At 37.2% G+C, this 24,727-nt stretch overlaps 1 protein-coding gene across 1 annotated transcript in view; it reads left to right on the forward strand.

Annotated features, from left to right (window-relative positions):
• Window positions 1-25: 25 nt before the first annotated feature.
• TET2 (tet methylcytosine dioxygenase 2) overlaps window positions 26-24,727 on the forward strand; it is a 139,070-nt gene continuing 114,368 nt past the window's right edge. The window contains exon 1 of the mRNA XM_004380202.2: window positions 26-229. The gene's annotated coding sequence lies outside the window, so the exon portion shown is untranslated. The remainder of the gene's footprint in view (window positions 230-24,727) is intronic.

The raw sequence follows: 24,727 nt of genomic DNA on the forward strand, positions 1-24,727 counted from the left end.
CCCGCTCGCATGCGAGTCACGTCCGCCCCCTCGGCGCGGCCGCCCGGAGACGCCGGCCCCGCTGAGTGATGAGAACAGACGTCAAACTGCCTTATGAATATTGATGCGGAGGCTAGGCTGCTTTCGTAGAGAAGCAGAAGGAAGCAAGATGGCTGCCCTTTAGGATTTGTTAGAAAGGAGACCCGACTGCAACTGCTGGATTGCTGCAAGGCTGAGGGACGAGAACGAGGTCAGAGCGCTTCTCTTATACCGCGAAACTCTCCCTTTCCTCTCCCCCTCGCTTTCTCTCGGGCTTCCAGGGACTAGGGAGCAAACCTTGAAGTGTCACCCACAAATACCAAGAGGGAAGAGGGAAGCTTCACAAATTACTGGAGCCTCTTCAACATGGCTGACAAATATAGTTTTATTCCCCCCCCCCCCTTTTAAATCTGCAGTTGTGTGTTCTCTCCTCTCTCCTGCTAATGCCCCCCTCCTCCTTACCCAGGAAAACTTACACTGTGTCTCCCATGGGCGGGTTTCCCGGCCTTTTATCCTCCGGAAAGTGGTTTTTCTTTGCTTTGCTTTCTAAAATAGTTGCGCTTTGGGGGGGCACTACTTTTCCTTTTAATCCTTTCCCCCTCTTTTCCTTAGTGTAAGTCAAGAGAGTCTCTTGTTTATCCTCACCACTCCGGAGACACTACTAACCGGGGGTTTTTCGACCCTTTTATCTTCTCTAGGGTCTGGGTCTAGGTCTGCGCCTGCCCTTTTCTACCCCCGTGTTCCCTTCTTTGGGGGTGCGCTCAGCGAATGTCACTGAGAGTGGAACTGGAATGCACTAAGTGGGGTTTTGTTTTTTTCATAAGTCCGCGCGTTTTGTTGCTGGTGCTGAGCGAGGAGAGGGAAGAATAGTTTCTCTCGTCCCGAAACAACACCAGAATCCACTTTCTCAAGGTCCACCAGCCCTGCGCTGGACTGTACCTTCCAGCCTAGGGAATGTGTGTAAGAGAATTTATGGGCAAGTGTGTGTCCTGGCTTTGTGCTTCTCCCGAATCAGCTTCGTTTGGTTCCTTGGTTCCCCGGTAAGTGACAGGCAGACACAAAGGCAGGCGCAGGCCGGGGAGGGGGCGGCGGGCGGGGGGAGCGGAGCGTTTGAGAGTTGGAAGACTGCAAGGTCAGGGGCGCCGAAAGAAATGAAACCCAATCCCAGCGAAGAAACCGAGAAGTGAAGAGCAGATTTGTAACAGTCCCATCCAGATTTCTTTTTCTTTCTTGGCTTCTCTCGTTTCTTTGGTCTTGTCTTTATCTTTCTGCCTTTCTCTGTGTCTCCTCTGTTCTCTCACAGACTCACACTCGCATGTTGCTGAACCGTCGCACAGGGCTGCTTGCAAGCCTAGTGTTTTTAAGCTCACAGGTTTCTATGGAGAGTTTTCTACCTATGACAAAATAAAGTGTGGCCTGGATAGAATCCTGGGCAGGTGGAATATGAAATATGTGTTATCTACCGGCTATTGCCCTCACCGTATACTTTTAATCGCATTCAGTGATTTTTCTCCCCTCTCCTCAGCTAGCTAATTTTAGGAATCAGAAGAAAAAAGTTATTTTTCAGCTGTATGCCTAAAAGGTAGTAAAATATTTATATTTGCCTGTCTAGGGAGTAGAATACACCCGAGTGTAAAATCTCAAATTGTACATTGTGCTTTTCCCGCTCCAATTAGGGGTAATAATGGCAAATCTAAATCTAAAAAATATCCAACAAATGACTCAAAATAGGAATAAAATAGTGTCTTTGAGGAAGTTGGGAATTACAGAATTTTTTTTGCTTAAAATAGAGAGTGTGGTTGCCTAGCTAATGAAATCGTTACATTTGTATTTTAATGTAAAGTTGACATACTGGAGGGGACTTATATTCCTTTAGATGTGTGTTTCAGAATAGGTTTGGAGTAGGATACAAATTTCAATTTTTAATGCTATTAAGCAAAGAAGTATTAGTGAAGTGTTGGAGAGTCAAACAAGTTTAGGAGGTATGTGTACGATTAAAAGATGGCTAGGGGAAAAACTACAGTAAATGCACATTACTCCATAAATCAGATTTCTAAAACTATTTGTCCTCGTAGTTCACTTTGTAACTAACTCTGTGTTGATTTCTGGAAGAGCAGTTAAGTTTGCTTAAATCATTGATACTAGAGGTTGGTTCACATGATTGCAAGGGAGGAGCACTGCTCAACTCTGTGGAATAGAGACAACTCATTGGTTGGTTATTATTTGCTCCAAAATAAGAAAGAAAACACTTAGGATTTTAGCATAAATGCATACTGTTTGTTGAGAAAACTATGGTTAGTTATTCTAGGAATTCAGAATTAAAAATGAATTCCATTTGCTAATAGACTAGTACCTAAATACTTCTTGGGGACAGCTTTTCAAATGTGTGTATTGTCTTTGAGCTATTCAACTAATAATACATATAATATTTTCCACTCAAATCAGTACATGCAAATACTTATATTTTCTCATGATTTTTAAGTGACCATAATGGCTTGTTCTCTCCTATCCTCAAATATAGGTTCTTTTGTTGTTTTATGCATCCTGTTTTTATGCTAAAAGTATCTGTTAATTAATACCCTATAATGGATTACTAAGGATCCAGTGATTATCAGGAGGAGATGTACATTAAAATATTCACCAATCTGAATAAACGTAACACTTTTTCCTTTGTTAGAAAAGAGAAATTATTTGGATCAGTATGGGATAGTTTACAATGAAAGGCATAACCTCAGTTCTTCTTTACCGTATATGTGACAGTCAATATATATTCCTTTATATTTTGGCATATGTTTTATATGCAAACATACACCTGGATGTTCCAAAAATTTCATAGATAGAACTGTCTTGGTTGAAAAGCTATTGATAATTGAATTTTACGGGAGTGATAGTGGACAGTGACAAGATGGTTTTTCTTAACCTGTAACATAGTTTTGCTTATCTCCTTATTGAACTAATGATTAATGGGAAATCAACTTGGTATGAGGGAAGTCCTTTGCTTTGGTTAAATCAACACATTTGCTAAACTCTTCTTAAGACTTTAACTAGACCTAGCATTAGTCTGGCGCATACCAGGAACCAGAGGGATTGATAAGATTTCCATGCAGTGACACATGGTCCTAGACATTGGCATGTCAACATAACTTCTAGAACAAGTGAAATGCACTTGCTGAGGAGTTATTATGATAGATTACAAAGTCCTGTGTTGGCAGAGGACTTGTATTAGGTAAAAAAAACTGGAGTCAGTGTTTTGGTTTCACTGGCTGAAGTTAAAATTTCTCTATCTCTCCAAGACTCCACCCCACAGTGTTGTAAGCCAGATGCCACTAGTGAAATGTATTTCCTTGTATGCTAACCTTGTTAAAAAGCCTTTATGATTCACAGAGACACACCTAGCAGAAACTTTATTTACCATCCTGCCCCAAATTCAAGTTAGTAAATTCTTATGCATTCTTATGAATTTACCTTGAAATAAAATAAGTCATCAAAAGCTATTGGTGTGTGACATTTAAAAAAAAATTCAGATCTGTTTTTGATGCTTTAATTTCTCATACTGCTACTTCAATTGTTTTTCTTTTTTTTTAGATAGCATTTGTCTTACCTAGTCATCTCAATTGCTAGAAGGAATTATCTTTGTTTTGTAATACTGTTTTACTATAATTTAAATCTTTTGAATTAATATAATTTTTCTTATCATGGGGACAAGTTAAAACTTTGGACCAGCTGTTAGTGTTGGTTTATCAGAATAACATCTTTCTCAACTATTATGCCACCACTGCACGGTTTTTCTTAGCATAGTAATACCACCAAAGCCGGCAGCAGAAAAATATCTCACAAGCCAACTTTACAATTGGAGCCTTAACTGTGAGAGAGTTGAGTTGCCAAGTAGAACTGGTGGTTATCTTGGAAACTGTGCTGAAGAACACAACCACAAATGATTTTGCCAAATATATGGTATTTACTTGGTCTAGATCTCCAATTTCTATTTTGGCTCACTGCCAAAACTCAGTGAGTAGTCTGATATTATTCAAGAAGGTTATAACAGTACATCTGTTGGTTTGGTATATGACAGGAGACAAGGGTTTCAGAAGGGGAAAGTGAGAGCATGTGAATCATCGTGACTGCAAGCCAAAAAGAATCATGCATAACTGCCGGTCTCCAGCCTTATTCTGATCCTGTATTGTATCCTGCAGAAAATCCCTGACTTAATATGGACATATAGTCTTTCCTCAATAAAATGGATTTTGGTTGCCCATTTCAAAATAGCAAATTCTATTAGCTTTAATTTATGTTTTTTCCACTTCTCATGAAATGAGTAGTTAAATATGCCATGCTTCGAGAAGGAGAAACAGATAGTAGGTGATTTTCAATATTTTATGTAAAAGTAAATTCAGTGATAATGTCATCCTACCTTCAGTTTTAGAATTTGGAACTCAATATTTTATAATCACTGATAGTTGTTATTCAAAACTGACTTGAAATCAAGCTCCAAATAGTTTGAGAATTAAACTAAGAGATGAACACAAGGGGATGAAGTATTTTCAAAAGACAATTTAGGACATAAAATGAACTGATAGTTTTCACTAAAAATACTACAAGTGTTTCTTTTAAATTACGGTAGGCACTGATTTCTATTTCTTTTTATTCCCTAATAGAACCTAGTGGTGTTCTACTCAGAATCAAGATTTAATGCATGACATAGAAATAGTTAAAAACAATGTCATTTAATTTGAAAATGTGTAATTGTATTCTCAGTGCATAAAAGAAAAATAATTTTAGAGGTCTTGGTGATGGTGACGATAGTAATGGTGATGATGGTGCTTTTTCCTTAAATCTAATTTCTACATCCTATGACAATCGTAAAATGTTACTCCAGTGGTAACATTTTGCAAAAGGATAGTATAATAGCTCAACCAGGATATTGACATTGATACAATCCATCCATCTTTTTCAGATTCCCTCAGTTTCACTTGTACTAATTTTATGTATCTAGTTATTTAGAATTTTATCACATAATCATGTATTTCTAAACCTTTTTTTCTTGAAAACAGAAAAAAAATTAACACATGTCTACTTCATGTGCTTGTGCTATCATGACTTATTAAAATGTATATCAGAATATAATTTTTTTTGTTTGCATAAAAGTTCTTTGCATAGAATGGCCTTTGTGTTCAAATTTTTACAAGTTGTTTTAATGTCTTGTGAAACTATAAGTTGGTATCATTTAATTCTTATAAAAACTCTAGAAGTAGGTACCATTATTATTATCATCCTCATTTCAGGATGAGAAAATTGACACATAGTGATGTTAAATAACTTGCCCAAGTTCATACAGCCAGTATGTGGCTTAGCCAGAATTTGAGGTTAGGCAGTCTGTTTTACTGCCTCATTGACATTAATAATAAAAGTGTAGCTCTAATATAGGCTGTCTATGAAAAGTGATGAAAGGAAGCTTAAAATGCATACGATTGTCCAATAAGAACTTGTATGTGAATATTCATAGTAGTAGTATTAATAATTGTTAAAAAGTGTAAACAACACAGATTTTCATTCACCCATGAATAGATAAACAAAATGTATATCCATACAATGGAATGTTATTTGGCAATAACAAGGAATGAAGTACTGATACATGCTACAACATGGATGAACCTTGAAAACATTATGCTAAATAAAAGAAGCCAGTCACAAAAGGAGACATATGGTATGGTACCATTTATACGAAATGTCCAGAATAGGGAAATCTAGAGACAGAAAGTAGATTGACTGTACCAGGGTGTGTGTGAAGAGGTTTCTTCTCGGGTTGATAAAAATGTTCCAAAATTACACGATAATGGTTTCACAACTCTATGAACATACTAAAAACCACTTGTATGTGAATTATGTCTTAAAGCTGTAAATCAAAATGCTTATAATTTGCTTCAGATATTTGGTTTGAGGAAGTATCTCGTCTCATGTGAAAGAAATGTAGATATATTTCTGTCTAAGCATGTATTTCTAAGAAAATGGTATCAGTGAGTTGTATTAAAATGCCTTTTTGTCATTGATGAGAAGGATACTGAATCACACAAAAGTTCACCAGTGTCCTTAGTGGTGAAAAAGAGTCTTCAGAACTTATATGGAATGATTTATTTGGCAGGCAGTGGGTTAGGGGACTCGGTGAACAGAGCTTAATATGTAATTGCAAGAAACTTTTGAGAATATATTCAGTCACCTAACCATTTTCCAGTTAATTCAGAGGATGTTACCCAAGTGTTAAAAGGTGTATCTACAAAAAATGCCCTTCTTTTTTAAACTGCTGCCAAATGTGTAGTTTAAGCTAGAAGTCAAGAGAAGTCTCTAGATTGTATGTTTCAATAGCAAATTACTAGATGATCTTTTCTTTTGGCATTAAAATTTGTCTACATGAAAACAGGACGGCACTGGAGGACATATAGAGTAGGCTTCAAAAACTTTGATTTTGTTAACTATTTATATTTCCACTTGCTATTATTATATCTTAGAAACCCTGGTAGCATAGTGGTTAAGAGTTTGGCTACTAACCAATAGGTTGGCAGTTCAAATCCACCAGTCGCTCCTTGGAAACCCCATGAGGCAGTTCTACTCTGTCCTATATGGTTGCTATGAGTCAGAATCGACTCGATGGCAATGGGTTTTTTTAGTTTACTATCATATCTCAGATTTTAAAATTAAAATGACAAAGCATCTCACGGGATTTAAGCATGCAATTCTGTTTCTGTCTGCTGGCGTTATGACAGGTTCTAGATGTAAAATAAAGGTGAGAAGGGAATTGCTCTACAGCAGTCATTGTGATGCCAGGACTAAGTGAGAAATAGCTGGGGTCAGAATGATGATGGCTGGTATTTACAAATACCAGCAGGATGTTTACAGAATTGTTAATGGCAGAATGAATGCATATTTTTAGGACTACTCCCTATAAACCTAAGACTTTTAGTTTTGGACCCACAGGGTAAAATATTTTGGATTAGTTGTGCTTGAATTTCTGACCTTATGTAATTTTAGATACTAATCATTCTTGTTGAGCAAAGCTTCTCTCCCTTTTTATTCTGAATGTTGGATTGCTGCCCATTTGATCCCATAGCTTGAGACTGACTGATAACCAGGTTGGGAGAGATTCACTGATCTGGAAGCATCGGAGACAAATCTAATGTATACATGTTATTGTATTCAATAAGAAAATGTCTTGGTTCCATATGATTTCTATTTGATCACTTTTTCAAGACATGAGTGTAGAAATCACGCAGAATTCTTTTTTTTTAAATTTTACTGTGCTTAAGGTGAAAGTTTACACTGCAAATTAGTTTCTCGTTCAAAAAGTTATACACAAATTGTTTTGTGACATTGGTTGCAATCCATGCAATGTGTCAGCAGTCTCCCCCTTTCCACCCAGGGTTCCTCATGTCCATTCCTCAAGTTTTCCTGTCCCTTCCTACCTTCTCATCTTTGCTTTTGGGCAGTTGTTGCCCATTTGGTCTCATAGCGCATTTGGTCTCACATACTTGACTGAACTAAGAAGCAGCACATTCCTCACCTGTGTTACTGTCTGTTTTATCGGCCTGTCTAATCTTTGTCTAGGAGCCCTCGTGGCACAATGGTTAACAGCTCGGCTGCTAACCACAAGGCTAGCAGTTCAAATCTACCAAACACTCCTCAGGAACCCTATGGGACAGTTCTACTCTGTCCTATAGGGTCACTATGAGTTGAAACAACAGCAATGAGTTTGGTTTTTTGGTTTCATCTTTGGCTGAAAGGTGGACTTCAGGAGTGGCTTCAGTTCTGAGTTAGCAGGGTGCCAAGGGGCCATAGTCTCGGAGGTTCCTCCAGTCTCTGTCAGACCATTAAGTCTGGTCTTTTTAGGTGAATTTGAATTTTGTTCCACATTTCCCTCCTGCTCTCTCTGGGACCCTCTATAGTGATCCCTGGTAGAGCTGTTGGTGGTGGTAGCTGGGCATAATCTAGTTCTTCTGGGCTCAAGCTGGTGGAAGCTGTGGTTCACGTGGCTCGTTAGTCCTTTGGACTAATATTTTCCTTGTATCTTTGTTTTTTTTCATTCTCCTTTGCTCCGGATGGGACGGGACCAGTAGATGTATCTTAGATGGCTACTTGCAAGCTTTTAAGACTGCAGATGCTGCTAACCAAAGTGTGATGTAGAACGTTTTCTGTATGAACTATGTAATGCCAACTGAGCTACATGTCTTCTGAGACCAAGGTCCCTAGCCCTCAGCCTCAGTAACTCCGTCCCTCAAGGTGTTTTGGATATGTCTAGAAAGCTTCTATGACTTTGCCTTGGTCAGGTTGTACTGACTTCCCCTATATTGTGTGTTCTTTCTCTTCACCAAAGTTAACACTTGTCTACTATCTAGTTAGTGATTTCCCCTTCCCAAGCCTCCCCTCCCTTGTAACCATCAAAGATTTTTTTCCAAGTATGTAAACCTTTGCTTGAGTTTTTATAATAGTGGTCTCATACAATATTTGTTCTTTTGTGATTGATTTATTTCACTCAGCATAATGCCCTCCAGGTTCATCCACATTGTGAGATGTTTCCCAGATTCATCATTGTTCGTTATCATTGTGTAGTATTTCATTGTGTATATGTACGATAATTTGTTTAGCTATTCATCTGCTGATGGGCAGTTAGGTTGTTTCTATCTTTTTGCTATTGTGAATAATGCTACAATGAACATGGGTGTCCATATGTCTATTTGTGTGACAGCTCTTATTTCTCTAGGATATAGTCCTAAGAGTGGGATTACTGGATCGTATGGTATTTCTATTTCTGGCTTTTTAAGGAGGCACCATATTGTTTTCCATAGTGGTTGTACCATTTTACATTCCCACTAGCAGTGCATGAGTTCCACTCTATCCACAACCTTTCCAACATTTATTGTTTTCTGGTGAGATGGTATCTCATTGTAGTTTTGATTTGCATTTTTCTAATGACTAATGATCGTGAACATTTCCTCATGTGTCCATTAGCCACCTGAATGTCATCTTTGGTGAAGTTTTAAGAGTACAGGCATAGCACCTACTTATAGGTTTTATATTTGTGGCAGGCACAAACTGGACACTCATGTTAGAGCCTTTAACCCATCAGAACCTTAATATAGTGATTATTTTGGAAAGCAATAACACAGAATTGTAGGTTCTCATTGTGACTAGAGAAATGAGTAGCTCGTTTGCTTTTACTCTTGTTTTCCCTTCAAAGTTTTGAACCACCTTAAGCCAACAATAAATTTTTGTACTAGAACACTCGTACTTTTCAAAAACTTGTTCATTAGGTTTAAGTGTAGTATTCCAACTTTGCTTTTTAAATGCACTACCAAGAATTATAAACCTTTCAAACAAATTAGGAGTGTTTTGATTTGTTAATATTTTTATCTTTACTTTTTATAAATAGTATGGAAGATATACTGTATTCAAAGGGGAAAATAATAGGACTGTGAATTTTTGCTGATGGACCATTCTCTTCAGGAAAGGAATTGCCTATGGTCAGGCATTGACATAGACAGGGATCTGCCATTAAGGTATGCCATAAGTAGTATTGATGTTTTTCATTTGTTACTTTTACCATCTTAAGATTTGTCACAGTGATACTTTTAGTTACTGTTGTCATGCCTCATTAGCCATTGCTAAAACCTGACTTATTAAATCTTTTCTTGATAGAGTATTAAATTGAGTATCTGTGTCCAGATTATATTTTTAAAGGAAGCTATTTATCTACTCAAAAAAACAAGTTTTTTTTTAAATATGGGTTTTTATTACAGTACCTGAAAACCAAACCTGTTGCCATCGAGTTGATTCCGACTCCTAGTGACCCTATAGGACACAGAAGAACTGCCCCATAGGGTTTCCAAGACTGTAATCTTTATGGAAGCAGACTGCCACATCTTTCTCCCATGGAGGGGCTGGTGGGTTCGAGCCGCTGACCTTTCGGTTAGCAGCCGAGTGCTTAACCACGGTGCCACTAGAGCTCCTTTTTATTACAGTATTTTCTCCCCAAATTCGTATAATTTTTATCTTGCAGAATAGAATAATAAAGGCTTAAATGATGACAGTGAAAATCAGATGATGGACGGTATCTGAGTTATTTCTCCTGTTTTTCTTTCATGTCTACAGTAAAGGACAAGAGCTCCCATAGAAAATACCTTAATTATTCCTTGTGCTGGTTCTAAAGTACCTTAATCTGAAAATAAAACAATGATACCACTCCCATTATTCCATCCCTAACCTAGTTTGTTCCTATTAATTTTTTAAATCTGTTTGTTCTTTCAGCACTTTCTCATTTTTGTTCGAAGTCTCTTACTTTGAAGTTATAGAATTTTCATATTTGCCATTGGCTATAAAGCCCTCTCAGCTCTTTTATAACCTTTCATGATTTTTGTATTAAAAGATCACTTTTAGACACCCTCTAATTAGTTCGGGTGATTATTAGCTTTTTGTTTGCTTTACTGCATACATCAGAACAAGAAATCATTTCTGCATACAAAATGTCTGATGGTTCATAAAATTAGAGTGATCATCTTACAAAGTAAATTTAGTTATTAAAATGTTTATTTACATTCATATTATAATGTATCAAACTTAACTGGTGACAGGAAAAGTACCATAAATGGGCACTTTTCTCACATGAGCGAAGAACAAATCTTCCAACTTAAAAGTATTTATTGCAAAAATTGTTTAGTAAAAACAGAAGTAGGTACATTATTAGTAGGAAAACACATAGTTTAACATTTGTACTCCATATTTAATTTATCTTCATTCCAATCCGGCCCTCTGAATAGTTTTTTCTTCTATGAAGTTAAAATGAGTTGAAATTAAAGAAAAACCCAAAATTTTATTTTTAATTTTAGAATTGTCTACCATGTTAAACTTGGAAAAAAGCATATTGTCAGAGAATAAAACTAGCAGACATTTTGCTAATGGCTCACTTTATTAATGACTGGTTTTTAATTATGTGCTTTTACTGAAAGTCAAAATTGAAAAGGACATTTGTTTACTAACTTTGGGAACTAAATTTTCAATGTTTTGTAACAACCTGTTTATTCTTTAAAAATGTAATTCTTATATTTAATAGGAAATCTTATAGAGACAAACTCATTTGGTAACAATTTAAAAACATTTTAATCAGATGTATTTTTCAAGTGTATAAGAGATATGGAATTTGATATTTTAAAATGATTTAAAAAAACTATACTTGGGATTTTGTTGAAGTCAGAATATTTTTAAAAACACATTGAGTTTAATTTACTACTGACAATTTTGCTTCATTTGTTTTTTGCACTTCTATAATTTATGTCATGCTCTGAATAACGTTAAAGGCTATGAGAAACTTTTCATATTTAGGGAAGAAAAATATAGTTGGTAAGAATTCAAGCCCTCTTAACCAATGGAGTTTACTTGTTTCCTGTTTAAAAACCCATTGTAAAAGACACAATGAATATAGATGAGGGTGAAATCTGAAATAAGACTGATAAAATACTAAATCATTTTTCTCTTCACCCAAGCAAATCGACTGGATATTTTTGCTGAAATGGTCACGTTTCTGATTTTATTTGGGTATCAATTGCATACTTAGTGCATCCCTAGTCATGTAATCTCACCTCTCCTAATATTTCACTTCACAATGAAGTAAAGGAGCAGAGAAATCTGGGGATGAGAGGAGGTAAAGTGCATTCAGAATGTACTGTTGCAATTACAGAATTAGACCTAAATTGAATTAGGTTAACTAGGCAGTTAATTTTGACCCTGTCCTGTCAGGAGTCAGTTAAAGAAAGAAAGGAAATGAGGTGGAGAGTGAAATGTGTGGTTATTCCAGTTCTACCTCCCGTTAGAGTTTTTCAAAAAAAGAAAAAGAGAAATGAAAAGAAGACAAAAGATAGATTACCCTAGAGATAATTTCTTGACGCCAACATGATTACTTTAGGGTCAAAGAAATAGGAGGTTTCTCTTTGGAGGTTGCTGACACTATTTTGCCTTCCAGTTACAGGAGGTCACATAAACATTTGACACGTGGGTACTGTGCGCATGGCAGCGCTATTTACAAACACCATCCTAGGATTCCAGAGACTCTTATGTAACAGCTGAGAGAGTACGGCTTTGTGTGTCTGTGGGCGGAGAAATCGGCACAGTTTAATTCATAGTCAGGCAGCCCTTGTCTGGCCCTGACAGGGTCATGAACCAAAGACCAAGTTGTCTAGGTCAGGATCTGCTTAATGCGCAATTTTCCCACTAAAGCCTCAAAGTTTGTGCCTAAATCCGGCAGTAATCTTTTTTCTTCCTGCGGCGAATGGAACTGGTCATGCCAAACCTTTTTATGATTTTGGGAAACGGGGACAGATTTACCAGCGTGCCTTGATTGTAATTTACAGTGGCCCTGTGACTGAAGTGCGCGTGCCTACCGCCCATTCTTAAAAATGTTAAAAAAACAAAAAACAAAAAACTGTATTTTGGTATTTGTAAGTGTCTTATTTGAGAAGTTAAGAGAATTCACAATCTGTCATCCAGAACTATACACTCCGACCACGGAAATCTCAGGAAAATGCTCAGTTAAACGTTCTGTGCATCCCATCCTATACCCACCTCTTCCAACTTCTCTGGCCCCTCCCACCCGCACCTCCGTCAACCCTTGTGCATTTTTAAATCCACATCAAGACCTGGGGGTTTTAAATAAAATTTAGGGAATTTCTTTCCAGATAAATTTTTAGAGTTTTTCATTTACATTTATCAATAAAAAGTTAAGTGTTCGCAGTAAAAAAATATCAAAGCACCAAGAATTTAATTGTCTTATCCTGTGTACCTGGTATATTTTTACCGGTGCTATTCATGGGGTCGCCATGGGGGGGCGGGGAGTGGGTACGCCTTGATGACCGCTAACAAATACTCACCGGAAATAATTGTTGTTAGGTGCCCTGGAGTCGGTTCCAACTCATAGCAACCCTATGTACAACAGAAGGAAACACTGGCGGGTCCTGTGCCACCCTCACTGGAATTAGAATATTTAAAATATGAGCAAACTTTGAGTTCTTTTGGATTATATCTAAGGATTGTTTTATATGGATGTTATCATTGATCATCCAAAAATAGAAGCCTTCATGCCTCACAAAGAATTGAAATTAGATCATCAAAACAATTTATAGTTAATTGAAAAGTTGGCTTGTATGAACTATTCTTTCATAGAATTTTAAAAAAATAATTACATTACCTTTCTAAAAAGAGAAAAGATCAGAATCTCTGAAATGTGGTATTATAAATGAAAGGAATTTGTTTAATCTTTTAAGGGATTCTTACCCAAGAGATAAACCAAGCACCAAATCTGTTTTGGTTTAAGTGATGCTTGGTAAAAGAGAATTTTAGATCTGGAATAATTTAGAGATTATCTGTCCAATTCCATTATTTACAAATGAATCTCAGAAGTTAACTTTTAGCCATTTAACATCTGAATCTACTCTCACTTGGAAGAAATTACCAAAAGAGTGACTCATTTAATCAGCACAGTGAAATCTAAGGATGGAAGTTTTTCATTTTTGTTACTGAGTAAAAACTTCCTTCTGGATTTGAAAAGATATAACTTATTTAATGTTTACCAAAAAACAAAAACCCACTGCAATTCTGACTCATAGTGATCCCATAGGGTTTCCAAGGCTGTAACCTTTATGGAAGCAGGCTGCTACATCTTTCTCCACCAGAGCCACTGGTGGTTTCAAACTACCAACCTTTCCATTAGCAGTCGATCGGTTTACCCACTGCACCGCCAGGGCTCCTATTTCATGTTTAGCAATTTTAAATTACTATTGTACATTAATAATGCATTGAATTAAGATATGGTAAAAAATAGGTTATAGACTTAAAAAAATTCTTTTTGCTTGTTTTCTTTGCTTGCTTTTCACTGTTTTGGCCTGGAAATGATGCATTTATCGTAATCACTTTAGGCCCAGACAGTGAAACCATCTGTGACGTTACTTACGAGTAAACTTTCCATGTCTGAGCACTTCTTGGGCTTTCACAAGAATTACCTTATCAAGTATTAGGGCAATAACATTTGTCCCTCTTTTTATTTGCTGGAAAGTAAATTGTACATGGTTACAAACCAAAGTGTTCAGGATGTAATAAAGGCTATAAATTCATGTATTTCTGCTAAGGATGGGATTTAAGTATAACTTTCATCTGACTTTGCTTCAGTTTCACTTAAAGTGGTAAGCATGCAATAAACATTGATTTACCTGATGAATGGACGGCTTTCATAAAAACAAGACTGAGTGGTAACTGTCTCTATTACAAAATATCAGAATGGTAGATTGAGTGTGAAAGGTGCGTACCAAGGAGCACTGTGGACATTTTAGGCCATTTGTCCCTTTTCAGTTACTCCTGAGTATGTATGTGTGTGTGTTAAGCTTCTGATCTATGAATTAAGTCCTCTTTGGTAGAAATGGCTAATTAAACAGACCATAGTACAAGTCTCTGTCTATGAACATAATATGAAAACATACTGATGTCATGCATTTTTTTCAAATATCATGAAGGTGCACAAAATCCTGAGGGTCTCTGTGTAAACTACCTGTAAGCGGTCCCTTAGAAGAAAGTTGAGGCATGAGACACATGCTCACACACAGAAACAGACAGCTGGTGTGGTGATGTTAAGATTCGTGCCAGGGTGTTCCCCTCTTGCGTAGGAGTTCTAGGTCATCCTGACAACTTGCCATGTGCTCATGCACACGTGGCTTTATTGTTTACAAACGCTGTTCCAGCATTTTGAAGAATAGTGATGTAACAATGGGGTAGGGGACAAGCGGTCAGTCTCTCAAAAACTTTAAGGACCTGAATCATGAATATTGATAGAGAATAAGAAATCACCCGTTACAGTAAAACTTGACTGGAAAGGAAATATGGGAGATGCCTGAAGCAGGCTTTCCCCCAACCCCCACATTCTTTATTTTAAACTATCATCACCACTACCCAAAAGGCACTTTCTACTTTGAACTTAAAATAGTAGCTTTTAACCCGGACAAGTGAGTAAGCGCGTTAGTATCCAAGGACTGGAGGTGACGAAGCTCTTAGAAGTGTCACTGTCTTTCAAAACCTAGCTGACTCAGACTCTTTTAGAAGTTAATATGGTAACTTAACCATCTCTAATAATGTTGCTGCGTACCTACATGCAAACAGACAATTGGAGTTAAGGCTTCCATTTTCTGTTGTTCTAAAATTGTTTCTTACCCATTCTGTATTTGTTTTGTTTCTGAAAATATGCCATTTCTACTACATCAAGAAATGGTTTCCAAAATCATTGAATATGTTTGTATAGAACCACTTTGCTTAACATTAGATCTCTACTTAAGAGCCTATATGTGCAATAATAGAGGGGGGAAAACCCCTCTTATCTGATAGAATCATAAGAGAAGGAAACGATAAGTGACGATTTTGGAAAATACGTAATAATAAGGTCATGCTATTCATTCAGCTGGTACAATGGTTAAGATCTTGGCTTAAGAGCTCGGCTGCTAACCAAAAGGTTGGCGGTTCCAATCCACCAGCCACTCCTTGGAAACCCTATGGAGCAGCTGTACTCTGTCCTATAATGTCGTTATGAGTCAGAATCAACTTGACTGAATAAAAACCAAAAAACCAAACCCACTGCATTCAACTAAATGCCAGCAGTGGTGTTTAACATAAAAAGGTGCCTAAAAGGGTGGGGGAAAGATGTAAAAATTAAGTGAAATATGAAGAATTTTCAATAAAGTATAAATGCTCTAGCACAGAATATGAACATTTTAAAGATCTGTTTCAAACTGTCTTTCATACTTGGCAACAGATTATCAAAGCTTTTTCATTTACTTTCTCTTGAACTTTTAACAACTTTTCCTGGTCTATAGGTTTAATTCTGTGTGGGTGTATGTATGTGTGTTTTTGAGTATGTTTGCCTATTTTAGATTTAGATGTATAACCTAGAGATATTTCCAACTACTTAGAAGACATTATCACTTGGATTCCCCCCGCCTTCACTTCAACATTTTAAAAAATCATCAGATTTGCAACAAGTAGTTTATTTCCAAACATAGCATCACAGAATTTTTGTGGGGGTGGAGGTGGGGAGAGGACGTTAAACCAAAACCAACCCAGTTGCGGTCAAGTTGATTCCAACTCATGGCAACCCCATGTGTTACAGAGTAGACCTGTTCTGTAGGGTTTTCTTGGCTGTGATCTTTATGGAAGCTGACTGCCAGGCCTTTTTTCCATGGCACCGCTGGCTGGGTTCGAACTGCCAACCATTAGGTTAATAGTTGAGCACAAACTATTTGAGCCACCCAGGGACCTTAGAGACTCTCTAACCCATCCACTGCATTTACAAATGAGCAAAATGGAAGCATGGGAAGGTACAGACAATTAATTCTAGTTACTTAACTGGCTGTTTATAATTTTAATATTAGCCAATATTTACTTAGTTCTTACTTTGTGTTAAGCACTATGCTAAGCACTTTCTGGAACCCTTGGTGGCATAGTGGTTAAAAGCATGGCTGCTAACCAAAAGGTCAGCAGTTCAAATCCACCAGACACTCCTTGGAAACCCTATGGGGCAGTTCTACTCTGTCCTATTATAGGGTTGCTATGAGTCACAATCAACTCGATGGCAATGGTTTTTAAGCACTTTCCAGAGATTATCTCATTTAATTTTGGCAACACCTTTATTTTGGTTGGTGTCGTTACTTACCTGAGGAAGAAACCCAGACATAGAGTTAAGTAACTTCCCTACAGATTTTGAATTATCTTTGACATGTCCTTATTACGAGTTTATCACTAAGCTCTATAAAGTATTTTACTGTGTCATTTTTCTTTGCCCCTTCTTTTCTGTTCCCACTTCCCTTCCCTTATTCTTTCCACTCTATTTCTATATGGCTGTAAATTTTTCCTTCATTTGGCTTCTCACCTGTGTTACCTTTCTTTCCCACCTCTCCCAGATCTTTCTGCTCTTCATGACATTTTCCTTCCAAAGGAGTCTACAGCTGGATGATGTCAAACAGTCTGGGCTTTAGAGTTAGGAAGATCTTGGTTTGAATATCGGTTTTTCTTATAGGCTGTGTATGTTCTTATTCAAGTTGCTTTAGCCTCCCTGAATCTGCTCCCCAATCTGTAAAATGAGGATAGCTCAAAACTCTTATTGCATGGGTTGCTGAGTGGATCAGATGAGGTAACATAAAACATTACTGGGCAAAACTGCAGTCACAGAATAAATATTTGCTTGCTCCTCAAGCATTTATTGAAGCTCTATGTATCAAGAAAGAAGAGTGCCATCATTTTTGCCCTTGTAGAGTATATATAGACTTACAGGAGAGAATCAGTACTATAATCACTTTTATCACAATGAGATTGGAATTATCAGAACTCTCAGACTGGTCAAGTCAGGAATTTCCCAGACTGCTTCTAGCCCTCTGCTCAAAGATGGGCTTCCTCAATTGCCTGAATGGTCTGAGGCACAAGAGTTGACATTGCTTTCTCAACAGTGGAGCTCAACAGAAAGATTGCACAAGTCTAACAGCAGAGCCTCTGAAGAGTGCCCCAAGGGGAAAGAGTTGAAGGATTATTTCCATCCCTTTATGTTTTCGACCAGAATACAAATCATGAGCCTGTAAGTGTCATCTGTTCCATTATCTTTTACTTTCCTTATTAAGTATGATGAAAAGATACAAGCTTCACCACAGAAATATAAAATGGCAGCATGTATGATTTAAATCTACTAAGAATCACAGATGTTGCTTGTTCTTCCTGTTTCATATCCCAATTTTAGGAACAAGAATAGATACCTTGAAATACCTTGCTTAAAGATAGATGACTGATTGCCTTGGTGTGCTAATCCCAGGAGCTTCCCATGAGAATGGGAAATCCTTGCATTGTGGTGTCAGAGGATTTTAGGCCCCATGTGAAAGATGTTTTGAGATGTGTGTGGTCTCTCAAAATAGTTAGCAATTTAAAATATATTTGTCATTTATGTGTCAGAAACTGTCTTTCTTCATCAAGATGGTAGTTTTCTTGAGAGCCAGGATCACATCCTATATGTCTGTTTAATCCCCCACGATAATAAGCATGCAACCAAGTGCATAGCAGATCCTCAGTAATACTTACTCATACACTGGTTGCTGTGTATAGGTTGGGGATGTTTTTGAGTACCATCCTAAGTCTGAACTATCATTTTTGGGAAATAAGGAATACACACAGGGACCCTTTCCACCCTCTTCCAAGCCACTGTCATATCACACTTTCAATATGGCAATATCCTTCTACCTTTATCCTCCCCCACCTCTCCTTGGTCTTTTACCCAAACAGCAACTCAGGCAATCCTTTTAAAAAATTAAGACAGGTCATACCTCTTCTCTGCTCAAACCATCGATGGATCCCCATCTCGCTTACAGTAAAATACAATGCCCTTTCCCTGGCTTTCAAGGCCTCAAATGATCTGGCCACTATTTACGTTTCTGATTCCATTTCTTACCTTTCTTCTCCCTCACTCTAATCTCAGTGACCTACTTGCTGTCCTGGCAACAATGAGCATGTTCTTACCTCTAGGGTTTGTACTTGCTGTTCCCTTTCCCTGGAATACCCTTCGTTCAGATATCCACATGTGTTGCTCCTTCTCATCTCTCCTTGTGTTACTTTCTCAGGGAGCTCATCCTATGTAATTCCTTACCCTGCTTTATTTTCTTTCATAAGCTTTAGTATCACATGGCAGAGGTTTTTGTTGTTTGTTTCTGGGTTTTTTGTTTGTTATGTAAATTTATTCATTGTCGCCCCCCCCCCCCCCGTAATATATGAGTTCAGTGATATTGTTTGAATCACTGACATGTAGCTTTGGCACACAGGACAGTGGCTAGCACATGGTAGTTACTCAGTAAATATTAGTTGAAGGCATAAATGAATGAAATGGTAAAAAAAGAGAAGGAAAAAAGGCAGTTGTATACATTTATTTTTACTGATTTTCTCTTTAAGGCCACCATGTTGTGTTTTCTCTCCTGCTTCCCCCTCATCAGAAATTAATCATAAATAAAATATCCATTGAGCACATATAGGTGAAATTAGGCATTGCCATTAAGGTGTCTTAAAGGAGACAATTGCCCAGGAGCGTCTGGGACCAAAAAACACATGTAGCTAAAATGCCGTATGTATTGGCAACTGTATTATCTTCTGATGTTACTATAATTGGATAATATTTCAGTTACATTGTGTTTAAAAGGTTTTTGTGGCTACTACAAAATATAAACATGATTTGCAATACTATTTCAATAGGAAATTCATTCCAAGTTTTAAACAACTGATTTATACGTAGACTATTGGAGCCCGAGCCTTCTGCAAGATGAGCACTGCCTGCATTTTTTCTTCTGGTTAGTTCCTTTCATTTGTGTGGACACCAACTTCCTTCTAGGCTGGGAGAAATAGCACTGTCTCCAATATCACATAGTATCTACTAACATGATGAGATAATATCTTTCAACTAGTTAAAGTTGGGCCGTCCTTGACATTTATTTCATAGTGAAAAGTACTTATAGACAGATGTTTCTTTATATCCCAGTTTTCTACTGGTTGAAATAACTTCCTTATTCATTTGAAAAATGGCCAAAAGTAATCCACAGTGTTTTATGTGGGTTTTTCTGCTCAAAATCCAGCAGAATTTATGTGATTTGTAAGCCCCATGATAGGAGTTCAATTTCTGCTTTCTTCAAAGTGTTATCTCCAGTGTCTGGCACAGTGCCTGACACATAATAAGCCCACAATCAACATTTGTTAAATGAAAGTCAATACTTTGAGAATTCTTATGCCAAAGATTTAGCAGCATAAAAAACCCATAATGATTTAGACTCTACTCCATACTAGTGAAATGAAATGCAAATTACTAGAGTAGCTCTTTCTTTACTTCCAAATACAGGGAACTTCTGAAATCAGAGGATAATCGACCTTTGAGTTTTAATGCCTGTTATTGATCATAGTAGTATGTAACCATCTGACTAGATAAGATGACAGAAGCTGTTAGTCCATCATTTCTCTTCCCTTCCTTAGAAAATGACAGAAAGATGAGAATGGAAAACAATCAGTAGTCAAAAAGTCTTCTTCAAACATACAGTGTAACTTACTGTGGCAGTTCTTCTAAAATCTTGAAATTCTCTACTGGTGCTACCAAGGTGTAACACTCGTGCTACAACTGCCTCTTGATAAAGGATAGCTGGACCCTGCTGCCACGGTAATAACTGCCCATCTACAGTGCAAAGTAAAGTATGATACCTGGGATGGTGATGAAGGTGAGGCAGCAATCCAAATAGACGAGACCCTTTCTTCCAGATTGTACCATTCAATTTCATATGTTTGCCTTCATCTCATTTAGAAGTCTCTCCTTATCTTTTTTCCAAGTCTTATCTCCTTCATTTGTCCATAGCATGCATTTCCTTGGACAGGCCAAACAGGATTGTCATCATTTTTGGTCTTGCAAAAGGCATTGTTGTCTTTAAATGAGATCTTTATCTTTTCATGTGATGCAGGGCCACACAGCCTATGCTATAAAATGAGTGATTTACACTATACAATTTTTTAAAACTTATTGAACTTCAAATTCATATGTATATTCTATATACACGAATATATTCATATATAATTCTATATACATAGACAGTAAATGAACACACGTTTCAGGCATTAAACAAATATTTGTTAAATTGCATTTTGTAGGTGGCCTTGTTATTTCATTTTAAGGAAAAAAAAGTAGTGTTACATTCAAATACCTATTTATGAGAAACATTTCAGAAAGATGAAGGTTGAATTTAGGGCTTCTTATAGATTGTCTTCATATCTTTTGTAACTGTTTCTCATAATGTGAGGATATGAGTGGCCTTAAAACTTGAAGCTGATTAACTCTGCACCCAATTAAAAAAAAAAAATCTTTCAGTGAGAACAAAGTAATCATCAGAAGTGTTCTAGTAGATGAACTATTTTTGGTAATAAACTTAATATGGGCAGTTAACAGCTGCTTCAGAGTTGGCTACATCGCTACTACCTGTTATGCAGTGATACTGCGTTTTGGACAGAGCAGAAAGCAAGGTTCCATAAACCAAACTTTAACTATCCCTCTGGGATAGTGATGTGAAAAGGAATCCTGTTCTCACAGCTCTTAAGTATATAAATTTTGTTCTAAGAGAAAGTGTACTCCTGAATGCCAATACAAAAGATAAAAGTTTAACTATCTTTAATCTCTAAGATAAAAATGTGCATAAAAGTACCATTTACTGTGTGCTCTTTGCCAAAGTGATAAATTCCTAGATTAATCTTTTAAGAGAGATTTAAGCTTCTTAAAAAATTTGAGACAATAATGAGTCATTTTAGTAAGTATAAGAAATAAAGTCTAGTTTTGAAAATGACAGACGGTACAAGAATGTGAAGTTGATGAGACTAGGAAATGGAAAAGAATTCCTTGGTTTCTTTTATCTTCTCACCTACTCAGTGAATGCATGTAAGATTCCATTTATTTAGATACTCATTATATAAACTAAATCAAACCCATCACCGGCAAGTCGATTCTGACTCAATTAAAATGTATATGAAATCAGGCTAATATCCTTAGGAGAATTCATGTTAACAAACTGATGTATAAACAAGTCATACTTTAACAGAGATTAGTATTGGTTAGGAAAAATCTTGAGATTTCTTCAGGATTTAAATTTAACAAAATATTGGTTGCGGTTGGATGTGTGCATAGAATCATAAAACATTCTACCTGTGCCTGTAAAAATAGTGTATATTATTTCTTAATATTGGGTAGCAGTGACTTCAATAAGACTCCTCTCTGTCAACAAACAAACTGGCAAAACAATTATAAACGTGAACTTAATATGCTAATTCTCTTTTCACCAAGAGCTTTGAATTGTTCCATAACTACAGTACATATACAAATACAATTGTATGAGTATCGAAGAGAGTTAGAAAAGGGCAAATATCTGTTTCTTGATATGTGTGTACATGTGTGTATATGTACTATATGTGTGTGTGCATAGAGAGAGAGAGCGCTCCCTGGTGGCGCAATGGTTAAGTGCTCGGCTGCTAACCAGAGGGTTAGCAGTTCGAGAACCCATCAGCTGCTCTGTAGGAGTAAAGATCTGGCGATCTGCTCTTGTAAAGATTTCAGCCTAGGAAACCCTATGAGGCAGTTCTTCTCTGTCCTATAGGGTCACTGTGAGTTGGAATCAACTCGATGGCACACAACACACACAAACACACATATATGTACAACATTACTTGATAAGCTTTAAAGGATACTTCGCCAGTGCTTTCCTCTAAAGAAATTTATTTGTACATTGTAAAAACCCTTTTTCAGAAGCTACTCACTAGGATCGCATAATTTCTAGTCACTAGTGTCTCCTTAGAAAGCTCCTTAGAATGCTCCTTAGGAGCGAGGATGGTGAGAACTTCAGCTTGCTAACTTTGGACATGTCATCAGGAAAGACCAATCGCTAGAAAAGGACATCATGTTTGGCAAAGTTGAGGGGAAATGAGGAAAACCTCATTTGGATTGATATCATAGCTGAAACAATGGACTCACACACATCAAGATCATGAAGATGGCACAGGACCAGGCAACATTTCATTCTGTTATACGGACGAGGTCACCGTAAGTAGGTGCTGACTCGACGGCAACTAACAGTATCGAGTGTCTCCTAAGACATGTTTGAGAAAGAAGACTCGGTATATTCCTAGGATTAAATATGGTTGAAAGTTAAAAATAATTAATTTAAAAAATAAACTAGGTTAAAAAAAAAAGTATATCTTATGAGGAGCTATAGTGTTTTCATTCAGGTCCTCTTTTGCCACTCCATTTTCCAACCTGAAGAAAGGAAAATAACCCAGTCTCCTTCTTAACTGACCCACAGTCTTTCTTGCAATAATTAACACCAATCTTTCAAAACAGGTATGAGAGGTGGAATGGGGAGGTCCAGGAGGTAGTTAATAGGTATAATCCTATCGGCTTCATGCAATGCCTATGATACCTCAAAAGCAACAAGCAGAATACACATATTTACAGATTCCGTATTTTTTCTCAGGGTATTCAAGATTAAAAAATATATATACTGTTTTCTTTTATGTGAAGATTTCTTCCCTCATCTCTCCTCAAAAAAAAAAAAATAAATAAAGGTGCATCCTCTTCATTTGGGAAATGACTGCTTATAATAGAAAGTTATTTGCAGTCAGCTGTTACACTTAGATGATTTATGTCACCTCTGACCTGCTTTCTGGTAACACATTACTTCATTCATGGCTCTGGAGGTGACCTGTGTACCCTGACCTGGCATAAACCTGGAGTGTGAAGTCATTTCAGTGGCACTTGCTGGAGGGAAGATTGACGTCCCACTGTCACTGTCTACAGTGAGGACTGTAAAGCAGCTGCATTCCTAGTGAGACCTGATTCAGTTCATCTCCCTACTAGTTTCTTCAATATTGTTAGTCTTTCCCAAGAGTTTTCTAGCATGTATGAGATTTTTCTGGCTTGTAATGTCTCCTGAGCTGAAATAACATGCAGTTATTAAAAACAAAACAAACCAAATCCGTGGCCATCTAGTTAATTCTGCCTCATAGTGATCCCACATGTGTAGAATACAGCTGTGCTCTATAAGGGAATCACTAGTTAATTTTTAGGAAGTAGATTGCTAGGCCTTTCTTCCAAAGTGCCTCTGGGTGGGGTTGAGCCACCAACCTTTTGGTTAGTAGTCAATCGCTTAACCATTTGCACCACTTAGGACTCCATATGAAGATACTAATAGTTTTTTGTTTCTCTTCTCTTCCTGTACTGACACTTGCTTGGGGGTTAGCATGGTTTGTACATTTCTGTTGAGACCCTCAGTATTGACTGTCCATGTCTTATAAACTGGAGTGAACTTGGCATGAAAGGCTTTTCTCAGACAAGCTTCTCTAAAGGCAAAGTCAGTAGGTCCTTTTTTCCAAACTCCACTTTGCTCCATGATGATTTCAAAACACTGATTTTGTTTTTTGACTTTCTAAAAATGCTTTCCCACATTTCAAAACCTCAGTCCTTAATACATGGAGAAAAGCAAAATTCTCACATGCCTGCTCTACTATGCTTCCACACTTGCACGTGTATAAAATATATGCAGACATGTTCTATGATTATTACGTTCTCTTTTTAAGTCATATAGTTTCTTTGTTTTACTAGGGAGTGAAATTATGTTTATCTAATTATTTCAGAGCTTATTCTCTGTGCTCTGAAAGATCATGACACTTAAAAAGACTTTCTGAAATACATTTCATCTACCACTTAACTCTCGCTATCCCATCATCACAAGCAGTATTCACACTCTGATTGATTTGCCCTTTTCTAATTCTTTATAATTCAAATCCCCGTGTTTATTTCTCCAACTTAAAGTTTACTTCCCCTAACCACCTCCTACCCTCGTTTAATCTTTATTCCTTGTTTATCTCTATAAAAGCTGGTTTTAAAATACAAGTTTGTGGAGGCGGGGCCAAGATGGTGGAATAGTCAGATGCTTCCAGTGGACCTTCTTACAAACAAAGAACCGAAAAAACAAGTGAATCAATTATATATGGCAGTCTGGGAGCCCTGAACATCAAAGGCAGAGTTGAGGAATTGGACTGAGTGGCAGGGGGAGGTAGAGATGGTTCGGAAGTAGCGAGGAGTTCCCAGACCTGACCC

This window comes from Trichechus manatus, unplaced genomic scaffold, assembly GCF_000243295.1.
Source record: "Trichechus manatus latirostris isolate Lorelei unplaced genomic scaffold, TriManLat1.0 scaffold00071, whole genome shotgun sequence".
Classification (NCBI taxonomy): domain Eukaryota; kingdom Metazoa; phylum Chordata; class Mammalia; order Sirenia; family Trichechidae; genus Trichechus; species Trichechus manatus.